This window comes from Thamnophis sirtalis, unplaced genomic scaffold (genome assembly GCF_051295495.1).
Source record: "Thamnophis sirtalis isolate CommonGarterSnake01/CBP01778 unplaced genomic scaffold, rThaSir2_p1.2 scaffold_9, whole genome shotgun sequence".
In the NCBI taxonomy this organism is placed as follows: domain Eukaryota; kingdom Metazoa; phylum Chordata; class Lepidosauria; order Squamata; family Natricidae; genus Thamnophis; species Thamnophis sirtalis.
The window spans coordinates 59,736,161-59,751,230 of NW_028261389.1; positions in this window are offsets into that span (position 1 = coordinate 59,736,161).

The following is a 15,070-nucleotide window of genomic DNA, read 5'->3' on the forward strand; positions in this document are numbered from 1 at the left end:
TTATTATGAAGATTAACATTTACAGCCAATGTCAATATTTATATAAATCTGTAAAATGATTAAATGCTTATTAAACATCTAACAATTAAATATTCCTATCACATTCTTCCATTCATCTTTTCCTCGAGTTAAGACTTAAACATTTTGTTTAAGTCATAATCATAAATAATTTGATTTCAGTTGTTTGGATCTAATTTTAATGTTATAAATAATAAGGTATTTATATTTATTTATAACTTGATGCTATAAATAATAAGATATTTATACTTATTTTCTGATAACTCTAAAAAAAATTAAGGTGCAATTAAAATGAAATTTGACTAGATACAACTTTGTGAGAAGTAAGAATTATTCCTGTAAAAGATAGAGCAATGGTAACACCATGTTTAGCCTCCAAATAACCTAAGACACTTTACTGGAATATTAAGTAAGACATTGTGTAAGAATGTTCTCTGTATTACAGTAATAAGATTGTTTTGCACATTCTGGTTAAAGATAGTTGGCAGGTCACAAGAAAATAGTTGGCTGGTCACAGAAGATAGCTGACAGGTCAGGCTGTCTAGCTGTCATGCTAAAAGTAATAATGCTGACTATAGTAGCAGGTGCCAAACAGGATGGATAATATGCCAAAAGGGATGGAGATACTGGAAATGGGTAAACAGGTGGGATGGAAGTTATGGGAGGAGGACCCTTACTTACTCAGAATTTAGCCAATAGGATGAATGGGCAGTAACAAGGCCGAGCTTCTGAAAATGTATATAACTATCATTTATTTCTATAGAAGATGTCCTCCTTGGCTCTGCCATATGAGCATGGAAGTCCTTTTTGCAAAAACTCAATAAAGTTCTATATTATTGTTCAGCTGTCCCCTGATAATTTCACACCTGTGTTAATTTCACAAACTTTCATTTGTTCCCATAGCTTTTTGCCTATCATTTGTGTCATGATAGCTGATTATTTTTTTTCACAATTTATCATAAGGTACCATGACTACTGTAAAGTCCTAAAGACAATTAAACTTGCTATACTGTTAGATAGTTTCACTGCCTTCCAGATAGTTTCTGTTAGCAGCTCCCAATGTTTACAGCCAGTTGCTGGATGGATTTCTTTGGATTATAAACCTGGATTTACCTGGAATCAATAGAGTGAAAAAATCCAACAAACATCCTTTTTTTTTTTGTCTGAAACCTTGGCTTTTTAAAAACTATTTTTAAAATTAAGTCTGTGCTCCAATTCTATATCCTAATTTGTTTACCAAATTCTCTATCACATCTAATAAAAATCCATTTGCTGTGTGCTCCTCTTTTAATCAATCAAGTGATTGAGGTAATAAAACAGGTTGTTTATAGAGTAGAAACTCTTTATAAAGTAAAATAGGCCACAAATCCAGGCTTTCTACATTAAAAAGCCTTCAGTTTAAAAGAACCATACTTTGGAGTTCTAAGGAATAATGTCACGAGTATTACAATGCCACTACTCAAATGATATGGATTATGTAATTTACATCATTGTGTGATTATGTCATAATGCAGTTGATATAATTGTGACTTGTACAGATGTATTCCATCCAGGTTAAAATCTTATTCATCTGGGAAACCAATTGACCTGGCCTCTATTAAGCAACAGTTTGCTAATTAAGCATACCAGCTGATTTCACACACTGTGTTTACTCATAGTGTGGTTTGCTTGCTTTTGGTTTAGTGGGGGATACACAAATAGTGTTTGTGGTTATCATATATTGAAAATGCTATGATGAACTGAATAAGCACAAAGCATGACCTTAGATCTAAGCTACTTCCCACAGATATTATAAATAAAAATGAGGTAGAAGGCGGAACATTTTGAGCTGGGGAGAGGGTGGGGAGAAAGAACGGATAATTCACGAAATACAGTAAATGAAGATTTACTGTAGTCCAAACCATTATAAACAACTGTGATGATTGTTGGGAACAATTGTTCAGGAAAATTAAGTGGAACATATATTTCCCTTTCCTGCTGTATGCATTAAGAGTTTTTCTGCAGTTTGCGGGGCGATTCACACTCGGTGTCTGCAGAAAATAATCAAGATGAAATGCATCCTATCCATTATTAATCCTTTTCCTACTTGTACTGCTTCTGTCCCCAGCCATTCTCTGTCACCTGACTTCCCTCCAAACTAGACTGTCACTGAATGTGTCGGAATAAGGTGTTACTGGCACAGTTAAGAATGGAGATTAGAAGACATCTTCATGGGGACATGGTAGTACAAAGATACTGCCATGGCATATATTATACCATGTTTGCATGCAAGCAGTGACAGAACTGCCAAGTAAGAACTATAAACTGAACAGGTGTTACTTTTGGTAGAAATGGAGAGAAACACACTATTTCAGAATGGTGGTGAGGAAATAAGAATGTTACGAATAAAAGGGATAAACAGGGCAACTACCATATCTTATGAACTAGCATGATATAAAAGATCTGCTAGGACATAATTTGAGGCAGAATGTCCCAAAGGTGCATTTCACTTCTCATCCAAAAAGCTTCTTCATCTCTGATTGGATGGTGGGGAATGGAAGGATTTATATGACTGAGAATCTGTATAGACTTTAAAGCAGAATACTCTCTGAAATTTAACTGTATTCCATTTTGTCTCTGAAGAAGAAAGAGTAGCTGTTTGGATTCTCCACATTATTATTGGTAGAGCCAAAAGAGAATTTCCACCCAAAGATGGCTTCACTGCTATTGATAAAGCTCCTGAGTGTAATGTTGTGAAGTCCCAGCACACAGGAAGTGCACAGGTAGCGCAGTCCAAAAATTTACCAAACGCTCCCAAAGCTTTGATCGTGGAGCCATCCAGAGAGTTAGCAGAGCAAACTCTGAACAATGTGAAACAATTCAAAAAATATGTTGATAATCCTAAATTGAGGAAACTTCTGATTATTGGTGGTGTTGCTGCAAGAGAGCAGCTCTCTGTATTGGAGCAAGGGGTGTACATAGTTGTTGGAACTCCAGGAAGACTGGACGATCTTGTTTCGACTAGAAAATTGGCTTTATCTCAAGTTAGATTCCTAGTTCTTGAAGAGACTGATGGCCTCCTTATTCAAGGTTATTCAGATTTCATCAACTGCATTCATTCTCAGATTACCAAATTATGTTGGTACGTGAATCTATTTCTCCAAAAAGAATAAAGTATTATAACATGTTATAACAAGACTTCCTGTGGTGATGTCATCGTGCTTGGAGTGGAGGAAAGGGAGCTCTCCTAACCTCTAACTCTAACTTCTTCGTTTGGGCTCATTTTTGAGTGCTGTGGATCCTGAAGGGGCCAGCAGATTAAGGGGGATACTCTGTAGATGCTGGGGTGATAAGTCAAATCCCCCAGCGGATAGGAGAAACCCTCTAAACGGATGGGGATCTATCCTGCCATTTGGTTAGGACCAGAGTGATGGCTACTGCATAAGAAGGAAGCAGAGAGAGAAAGCAGTTGAAATCGAGATACCTGATACTATTACTGACAACCCAAAGAAGAGGAGGACAATGCGAAATTGGCAGAGAGCTGGAAAGAAGGAGGCAGGAAGGAGACTGTTTTTTGCAGTTCAATTTTGCCAAAAAGAAGTGAAGCAGAGACACTGAGTTGGAAATGACAGCCTGAATAAGTTGAAGGAATTGGCCACAGTGCGAACGAAAACCCGGCATGGACTGCAGGAGTAGGACATAGTAACTGCCAAAAAGATTTGGAAAGCACAGAAAAGATTGTTTAACACTCGGGTTGGTAGTTGACTTTTTTCTTCTTGCTCTTCCTTCTACTGTTTTGTTTTCCCTAAAGAATAGTTGAACTTATATGTACTTGATATTTATTTGCCTCGGAACTTGGAACAGTGCCAGAGACAGTAGAGAGAGGACTGTTTTGGAAGGAGCCCTTTACTTCCCTTTTTTGCTGGAATTGTGGATTCTAACAGTGATACTGAGGAGAGGGTGACACCTAGTGGATTATAAATTTGAACCATGAAGTCTGATGAAAGAAAACCAATGGTGACATAAGCTGATACACACACACACACACACACACACACACACACACACACACACACACAGAGAGAAACTAATTACTAGAATTGAATACCTGTATAAATTATAAAATTGAGAGACATCTATTTGTATAAGATAGTAGTGTGATATATAAATCTATGATATATATTAATTAAGGATCAAAAACAGAATAGAATACTACATAGGAATGTTTAGATATTGAAACGTGATATTAAGGAAGGTTAATTATTGTTAAATATTGAAATATACAATTATTTATACCATTGATATTACTGATAAAGTAGAAGTAAAGTAGAATTTATAAGCAATTGTGGGCAAGGATAAATAGGGGAATAAAAATGGCAACTTCAGTATAATTAGTGAAAAAAACTACACCCAATGTGATTTCAGCAACACCCCTCTCCTCAAATCAAAGATCAATTGAGAGTGCGTTGGAGCTGGAGAAAGATGAAACGATGGCAGGAACGGGACTGGCACCAACAATGCAGAGTATGCAATTGATGATATAAGAGACATTGGCGAAAAGTCAAGAAGTGACAACTACTAATCATGAAGAGACAAGGAGGAATCATGAAGAAATGAAAAATGAAATGGAAGAATTGAAAGGAACTATCAAAAATGTGGATGACAAAAAAATTGAAAGGATACAGAATGCTTTAGCAATCAATGAACAGAAAAGCCAGTGTATGGAAGTAAAAATAGAACAAACAGATCAGAAGATGGAAAAAATGGAACTTGAATATAAACAAGTTAATAAAGAATTAGAGCTATCAATAATCCAACTTGAAAATGAAAGAGCTGCATTCTACCTAAGATTCCAAAACATACCGGAAGAGAAGGAGGAAGATCTGAAAGGAAAAAATGATTGAAATCTTCACTGAAATTCTACAAAGAAAAGAACAAGAGTTGAGAGGAGACATTGACGAAGCTTACTGGGTGCATACTAACTATGCCAGAAGACACAGACTCACGAGAGAAGTGCATGTAAGATTTGCTAAAAAAACCAACGAGAGATGAAGTGTACAAAAAGACCAGAGAAGAGACGATTACATTACAGGGAAAAGAGTTGATCACGCTTAAACAGATTCCACGGAGAATTTGGGAACAACGTAGGCAATACCAATTTTTAACAAATCAGTTAAATAAAAACAGAATAATGTATAGATGGTTGGTACCAGAAGGGGTACTGGTATCTTGGCAAGGAAAAAGATATAAGATAGAGAATATAGAAGAAGCACAGAAATTCTATGAAGAATACTGCAAAGGAGAAGAAGAACAAAAAAGTAAAGAGGAACTAGAAAGTAGAAGTCGAGACGAAGAAACATTAGGAGACAAGGAAAGAAACAGGAGAGAAGAACAGAGGTAAGAAAGAGAGAGGAGAAAAGGAAGGCATGAGAGGGAAAAGGCAGATGCAGAAAAGCAAATGATACTGGTTTTCCTTGATGCATAAAAAGCATTTGACAACGTAATCTGGAAATTTATAACAACACTATTGGATAAGATGAAATTCGGAGAAAAATTTATAAAAATGATAGAAGGATTTTATAACACTCAGACAGCCAAAGTTCTGATGAATGATTGAAACAGAAAACAGAAAAGATTGAAATAAAAAAGAAGTCAGACAGGGGTGCCCCCTCTCTCCTTTGCTGTTTATATTGACTTTGGAAATTTTACTAAATGAAATTCGGAAAGACCAGGGAATAAAAGTTTTAAGACTCAAAAATGAAGAATATAAGGCCCAAGCCTATGCCGATGACTTAGTATTTGTTCTAGAGGACCCATTAGAATTCAGCTTGAAATTAATTCAAAAATTAGAAGAACATGGCGAGTGGCAGGACTAAAGATCAATAAAGACAAAACAAAAATGATAACCAAGAACATGACAAAAAAGTAAGAAGAGGAACTGGAAGTAGCAACCAGATTGCAATTAACTAAGAAAATGAAATACTTGGGGATCTGGCTGTTGGCAAAATGTTCCACAATTAAAGATGATATTCATAATAAATTAGTGATTTAAAGATAAGGAAAGATTTGGAAAATTGGAAAAATATTTAGTTATCACTCATGGGACGTATAGCAACAATTAAAATGAATATCTTACCAAGAATCTATTCCTGTTGCAAGGTGAACCTATTAATCCAGGTAAAAAATTCTTTCAAGAATTAAATAAAATAACCACTAGGTTCATTTGGCAGGGTCGAAAACTGAGGATTAATCTAAAGTCAATGCAAGACAGCAAGGAGAGGGGAGGCTTAGCATTACCAAATTGGGATTTATATGCATCAGCACTAACAATAACATTGGTGAAGGACTGGATAGAGCTAAAGAATAAAAAAATTCTGACCTTAGAAGGCCATGACCTGCAGGCAGGCTGGCATACATTTCTATGGGAGGTGGCGCGGTGGTTAAATGCAGCACTGCAGGCTACTTCAGCTGACTGCTAGATCAGCAGTTCAGCGGTTCAAATCTCACCGGCTCAGGGTTGACTCAGCCTTCCATCCTTCCGAGGTGGGTAAAATGAGGACCCGGATTGTTGTTGGGGGCAATATGCTGACTCTGTAAACCGCTTAGAGAGGGCTGAAAGCCCTATGAAGCGGTATATAAGTCTACTGCTAAGTCTACTGCTATTGCTATGGGATGATAAAAATAAAACACACAAATACTTTCAAAATCATTTAATCAGAAGAGCCTTATTGCAACAATGGTTCAAAATAAAAAAAAAATCCACTATGTGAAAATCCCAAATTGGCTATCACCAACAGAAAGGACGACTCACCCAAATTTTACAGATTGGAACAAAATCCTAAAATACAGAGACTTTGATAGACAGGGAAATTTAAAAACAATTGAAGAATTGGCAGATCAGAACATGAAAGTTGACTGGCTAATTTACCTCCAAATCAAAACTAAATACAATAAAGATACTAAATTATATGACATCGAAACAGAACCACACGAATTGGATAAAATTATTCAAAGCCCAGATAGAAAGATGATAGGGAGAATATATAAATTCCTCCTGAAGTATAAAATGGAAGAGGAAATTGTGAAAGAACAAATGATAAAATGGGTGCAGAACTTTGGCTCTAATATTCAATTAGACAAATGGGAAAAAATTTGGGGAATAAATTTAAAAATGACACTATCAGTTCCATACAAGGAAAACCAGTACAAAATGTTTTATAGATGGCACCTGGCACCAACAAGGTTAGCTAAAATTTCAACAAATACATCCCCAAAATGCTGGAAATTCGAATCAATACACGGAACATATTACCATTTATGATGGACCTGTGAGGAGGCAATTTTTTTTTTGGAAAAGGATCAAAAATTGGCTGGAGGCAATAACAGGGGTTAAAATAGAATGGAAACCTGAAGTTTTCTTATTAGGAATTATGTCAGTGAAATACAAAAAAGAAAGCCAGTATTTAATACTACATATACTTACAGCGGCAAGGATTGCCTTTGCCCAGAAATGGAAAAACAAATTAATCCCAAATGAAGATAAAATAATAAGAAAGGTTATGTATTGTGCCGAAATAGATAAACTAACTAAAGAAATCCAAGGAAAGGAAGTCCTCAAAGAAAAAGGTTTAAGAAAATTTCTCTTCTCTTCTCTTCTCTCCTCTCCCCTCCCTTTCCCTCCCCTCCTCTTTTCCTCTTTTCCATTTCTCCACTTCTCCTCTTCTCCTCTCCCCTTCTCTTTTCTTCTCTTCCCTCCCTCCCTTTCTCCTCTCCTCTCTTCTCGTCTGCTCTCCTCTCCTTTCTTCTTCTCTTCTCTTCTCTCACCTTCTCTCCCCTTCCCCTCCACTTCTCCCCTCCTCTTTTCCTTTTCTCCACTTCTCTTCTCCACTTCTCCTCCCCTCCCCTTCTCTTTTCTTCTCTTCCCTTCCTTTCTCCTCTCCTCTCTTCTCATCTGCTCTCCTCTCCTCTCTTCTTTTCTTCTCTTCTCTCCCCTTCCCCTCCTCTTCTCCCCTCCTCTTTTCCTTTTCTTCACTTCTCTTCTCCACTTCTCCTCCACTCCCTTCTCCTTCCCTCCCCTCTCCTCCCCTCCTCTCCTCTCTTCTTCTCTTCTCATGATAGAAGCTGTCTGTGAAATAATGGTCAAGTTCTTGTAAATAAAGAGTAATTAATCACCAGAATCTGGGAAAACTGATGCTGAATGAAAAGGGCATCTTATCTTTTCCTTTCCTTCTACTATTACTTCCTGGCAATTGAGCCAGGAATTGAGCTTAAGCCAATCCAGATAGTCAAAGCCAGTCTTCTTAGGAGACTTTGTTCCTCCAGGGGGCACATGATGAATGAATGGACCTTTTCTCCTTTATGAAGAAGGGATTCCATCTGACACATTATTCAGAAGGGTGATTTTTTAATGTCTTCTCACTCTTTATTTGGTATGGGAGGAAGGTATTTACTGTTAATAACATCACAGATCATATATCCTTCTTTCCTTTCTTGGCCTGTAACTTCTATTTTGTTTTATACTCTTTCTTAGCAAACTAGAGGTAGAATTTAAATCTTTGCTTTACAGAATTTGCTTTGCAGAATTTCTCCCCAATATTTGCTGAAATGAGAATGTGACACAATCAAGGGTATAAAAAAGCTTCCCCTGTATCTTGCGTAGGATCTCATTAAATAACTTTCCAGAATTCACTATTCACTGTGCAAGGAGTAAATTCTAGCCTTAAAAATCTGTATTACAGTATGTAATGTCTACTACTCAATTGCATTCATTCATTTATTAGGTTTGTATGCCACCCTATTCCTGAGAGACTCAGGGCGGCTTACAATAAAAAGGGAGGGGATATAAAAATAAAATAAAAACAAACAATTTAAACAAATAATTTAAAATACTACAACAGCCGTAACCTCGAATGGGGCTGGATAGTTCAACAGCCCCAGCCTGCCGGAACAGCCAGGTCTTAACTGCTTTGCGGAAGGCCGGAAGGGTAGTAAGGGTCCGGATCTCCACGGGTAGATTGTTCCAGAGGGCCAGAGCAGCCACAGAGAAGGCCCTCCCCCGAGGGGTCTCCAGCTGACATTGGCCGGCAGATGGAATTCGGAGGAGGCCTAGTCTGTGGGATCTAATAGATCTTTAGGAGGTGACTGGCAGGAGGTGGTCTCTCAAGTACCCAGGTCCGATACCATGTAGGGCTTTAAAAGTAACGACTAGCACCTTGAAGCATGTCCGGAGACCAATAGGCAGCCAGTGCAGCTCGCGGAGGATAGGTGTAACGTGTGTGTACCGAGGTGCACCCACTATCGCTCGCACGGCTGCATTCTGGACAAGCTGAAGTCTTCATTTCTATTTATTCTGTTTATCATAACATGGTTGTTGAGAGCTATTGTAATTGTTTGCCACCAATGCTGAATAGCCCATTTCTTAATAATATTCATTGTGCATGTGAACAGTGTTTATCTACAAAAGTGGTTCTCAACCTGTGGGTTGGGACCCCTTTGGGGTCAAACGATCCTTTCACAGGAGTCGCCTAAGACCATTGGAAAAGACATATTTTCGATGGTTTTAGGAACCGAGAACACCAATTTTATGTTTGGGGGTCACCACAACATGAGGAACTGTATTAAAGGGTTGCAGAATTGGGAAGGTTGAGAACCACTGGTCTATAAATATAACTAATTTATGTAGTCTGTGGTATTCATATTTTCTTGGTGGATTTAATAGGTAAATAAGAATTAAAGTTGATAAGGGAGGGAGGACAATGCACGAATACTAAAATCATATGGAGACTGTAAAGTACTGTATACTAAATAAATGAAATTTAGTTTAATATTATTATCTATATAATTTTATTCAAAAATTATGTAGAATGTATAGGACTTTCTTGTTTTTCTTTTGAATCCTCTAAAAGGATGCAGATTACCAGCTGCCTACAAGGAATATAAATCCTTCCATTCCCCGCTATCTTGTCAGAGCTGAAGAAGCTTCTTGCTTGAGAAGTGAAATATCTTCAAAAGAAAAAAACAAGGAAGTCCAGTTACCTCCTGAAAAAACACCTTTGGGATAGCTATGACCTGGATGACTGAAAAACTCTACATACTTCTGGCAGAAGGGGAGGTGTTAAGAGACTGGCTAGCATGGAATCACTGAAGAGGAGGTAACAATAAGGTGACCAGACGTACCGATTTCAGCGTGACAAGCACGCTTTATAACAATTTTTCCCGTGTCCCTCCGCCTTTTAAAAAAGTCCCGATTTTCTGGCTTCATGTTGAAAGCCCAGTGGATTTGCTTAAGAAATCCTAACCAGGGCAAGACAAAAGACACCCTGTCTAACTAACCTCTCTCTCTGTCTCAGTGCTTTCATTGAAGATATTAAAACTTTAAAGCAAGAAAATGGACTCCCCCGCCCCTTTTTACTCACTTTTATAAGAAAAAAATGACTCATTACCATAGAGCTGCGGGAAATAGCTGGCTAGAGAGGAAAGCGACTGTAACTTCCTGGATTTTCCGGAGGGGAGGGGCAGGGAGTTTGGAGGGCTGCTGGTGTGGGGAAAAATGATGGCTGTTCTTTTTTCTTTGAAAAATATTTCCCTGGGACTATTTAACCATTTTAATTTGCTCAGTTCTTTGTATTAACATCTACATCATTCTGGATTGACTTGGAGTGTCTGCCTACTGGTAAGTGGGATTCTTTCTTTTATTTTTTTAATGTATTTTAAAATAATATTTTATTTATTGTGCATAGGATTTATTAAAATAGTTTTATTCTGTGTGGATTTAAATGAAGAACTCCCTGTTATTAAGCTTTCCTCAATTAATCTCTGAGTAGATTCCCACCAACTTCAAGATCCCAAGGGCACATCTTGGAAGCTACACCTTTGCTTAGGTTATAGATGATGCCTTTCCTTAAATATGAAAATAAATACATTTATTGTTCAAATGTGTACATCTCAATAGAAATGACTCTCAGGGGTGACAACAACCCACTAAAATAGTAATATAAAACACTAATTACAAAAACAGGAGCAACTATTATCAAAATTATTAATTAAAAATAAAGAATAAAAATGGAGTTATTAAGTATATTAATTGCAGCAACCGGTCCTTCTTTTCATTAAACTAGACATACCCAATTCCAAGGAATTAAAAGACACTTGCTCCTGGGGAGGAAAGCTATGGCAAATCTAGAGAGCATCCTAAAAAGCAAGGTGACCAGATTTTCAGTAAAGAGGGACACGTTTGACTGGGGTGGGGGCCTGATTAAAAATTTTATACGGAGCAACAAAAATTTTCATACAACGCAAAAATAATATTGTAATATTTTTTTATTTCAACATAACTACAATTTACAAATATAAATTGTAACTGTTGCCCAACATCAAAATTTTGATCGTGTGACCATGAGGATGCTGCAACGGTCGCTAAGTGTGAAAATGGTCGCTAAGTGTGAAAAATGGTCATCAGTCACTTTTTTCAATGCCATTGTAACTTTGGTCACTAAGCCCATTATACCACCTTTCTTGCCACAGTTCTTAAGTGAATAACTGCAACTGATAAGTTAGTAACATAAGTGAATCTGGTTTCCCCATTTGACTTTGTCAAAAGGTGATTATATGACCCCAGGACACTGAAATCATCATAAATATGAATCTGTTGCCAAATATCAAAATTTTGATCGTGTGACCATGAGGATGCTGCAACGGTCGCTAAGTGTGAAAAATGGTCATCAGTCACTTTTTTCAATGCTATTGTAACTTTGGTCACTAAGCCCATTATATCACCTTTCTTGCCACAGTTCTTAAGTGAATAACTGCAGCTGATAAGTTAGTAACATAAGTGAATCTGGTTTCCCCATTTGACTTTGTTAAACCATTTTTTAAAATTCTATGCATAATACTTTGAAATATATTGTGCATAGAATTTTTAAAAATAGTTTTACTTCAATTTATTCCGTGTGGAATAGTTTGAAATGTTTTACTTCAATTTATTCTGTTTGGATTCTTTTTTTAAATTGTCTTAGACTATTTTAAAAAAGATTCTATCCAAAATACAAAATACCAGCTGCAGTTATTCACTTAAGAACTGTGGCAAGAAAGGTAGTATGGTGACCAAAGTTACAATGGCATTGAAAAAAGTGACTGATGACCATTTTTCACACTTAGTGACCATTTTCACACTTAGCGATCGTTGCAGCATGCTCATGGTCACGTGATCAAAATTTTGATGTTTGGCAACAGTTACAATTTATATTTGTAGATTATAGTTATGCTGAAATAAAAAAAAATTACAATACTATTTTTGCGTTGTATGAAATTTTTTGTTGCTCCGTATAAAAATTTTAATCACCCCCCCCCCCGGTCAAAGGTGTTCCTCTTTACTAATCTGAAAATCTGGTCACCTTAGGTAACAACAGAAAGCAGCTCCCCCCCCCAAAAAAAAAACCACACACACACACTTTGGAGTACTTATCCACTTGTTCTGTAATGGGTGCAGTTAGTCTTGAGAGATTCTTATAAATAGATGAGTAGCAATAAGCATACTGCTCTGATCACCTCCTAATGTTGTTCTGGTTCCTTGCACCAAGAGGTGGTATTCAGCCATTTCTCACCGGTTCAGGTGAACTGGTAATGGTGGCTGCGGAAGGCTCCTCCCACCCGCCCCAACATAATGCACAGGCACTGTGCATGTGCAGAAGGCGGTACACATGCACAGACGAGGCAAACCGGTAGGGAAGGTAGGTGAATCCCACCTCTGCTTCCACCTGACATTATCAGTGCAAGGCATGATTATGTGGCATCATAGCTGTGACATCATAGCTAAATCATACATTATTCCTCCCTCTGGAATGAATTTCTCCCTGAGATCAGGATGGACCCTATTTTGCTATTGTTCTCAAGTGTGGTGAAAACCTGGCTCTTTACCCAGGCCTTTGGCCAGGGTGTGAGATCCCTCACTTCATTCCATCTGGTCTGGTTTGTTTTCATCTTTTATTTTTTGTTAATTTGATTGTAAATTCTTTGATTGTTGAGAGTCTTTGGAGTCAGGCAGCATGCAAACTTAATAAATTATTGTTGGTTGCACAATCAATCTGTTTGTTACAAATGTTTAAAAACCACGTAGAAATTCACATTGTTTGTTCTGAGATATAGCCTTTTCTAACCCTAGCACTCAGTTTTGTGTGTATAGGAATCTGGTACCTATTGTAGTGGTTAAGTGGCATAGTTGGAAAGGTAAAAAAATTGATCACTAGCAATGCAAGAGGAAAAATCTCCTCTGCTTAAATAATAATAAACTGCATAATGTCCATTTTAAGAACCAATCATACAATTTTCCTGTCTTTATCAGTAGCAATGATAAACAGGTATTTCAAATCCTTCTTAGTTTCATAACATGGTAAGGAAGGAAATCAAATAAAATATCCCTTTAATGAACTAGATGTGGTTCCCATCTCCTTTCTATGGAGCCAAATAAAAATGTGCAGAAACATTGTACGTTCCTCAATGTGTTATCCTTAAATGTGTACATTATGTAGGAAAAAAGTTCCAACTGAATAAAAATCATACTCAAAGTAAAAGATATATGTTCATTAGCTTAAAACAAAGTAAGATGGTTGAAAGATTATTTTCAGATCGAACTGAGTCATGGTGATTTTTTTTTTGTATGTGTGCATTTTTGTTTACATTTTTATAATATGACCTTTTATTCTTAAATCCAGAATTTTCACTTAAGTTCCATTTTGTTCTGGAGAAAAAATGGCCCAGATCGGAGAAAATGGAGAGTGTGCCAGGGAGAAAATGGTTTTGTTTCATTTTGTTTTATTTGCTTGGTTAACACAAAAAAAAAAGATGTTCATAGGAGCCAAGGTGGCGCAGTGGTTAAATGCAGCACTGCAGGCTACTGCTAGATCAGCAGGTCAGCGGTTCAAATCTCACCAGTTCAGGGTTGACTCAGCCTTCCATCCTTCCGAGGTGGGTAAAATGAGGACCCAGATTGTTGGGGGCAATATGCTGACTCTCTGTAAACCGCTTAGAGAGGCCTGAAAGGCCTATGAAGCGGTATATAAGTCTACTGCTATTGCTATTGCTATAAATACCTCCTTAATTAAATTCAAAGGAATTTATCTGCTAAATACCTTATTTTTGCATAGTGTGTTTAATTGAAAGCTACTACCCTGCCAATAAACTTAAGTGATTTGAACTTCTGAATTAGCCAGTCTTCTCATATTATCTCAAGACATTTGAGAAATACTGTTACCTCTGCCCTGGGTCTTAGAGTTTATGGCAGAACAAAATAGAAGCTTCTATCCAAAACCTGATATTTTCCTAAGGACATTATAGCTGGCAAATGTTTTTGTGTTTTTTATTCTTTGGTTAAGGTATTTAGAAATAATGTACCAGTCCATCTGTTAGACTTCAGCAGCTAGGAGGTAGGCAAAGTAAACTTATCAATCTATTTAAATATTAAAAATTGTCTGAGCCAATTTTCTCCATTGTTTGTGAACAAGTTGTTAATTCTACACCTCATAGCTTATAAATTCTGAATGCAAGTTTACATTTTTAAAAATCCATGAATTGGTGAAAGAGGAGTAGCTACTCCCCCTCCAAACAACACATTAATCTTGCATAAATTTTCTGTGCGGATGTCAGCTTTTATTTAAATTCCTTTTAGACTCACTCCTAACCATGTGTGTGTACATTCAAGGGAACAGAAGATATGGCTAAGACCATAAATCTTCCTCCACAGTCAACAATAAATTAAAACTAAATGGCTTCAGGGTACTTAAAACTACATCTCTGCACTTAATACTCCAATCACCTGTAAAAAAATATGCTTAAAAGGAATGGATGTGTGAAATCTGGCAGAATTTATTCTCCAGCCTGATTATCAGGCTTTACAATAGATTAATTTTGATTATTGGAATTGCTGCTCAAGTATGTTTTACTGACCTTTCCCGTTTTGGGACACAAAGCTGCATAGCGATACCACTTTACAGAACAAAGCAACTGGATGTAATGGGTCCTCTATTTATATAGTATAAGTATCTCATCTATTCCACATGGGTAAGGGATCAAAATTAAA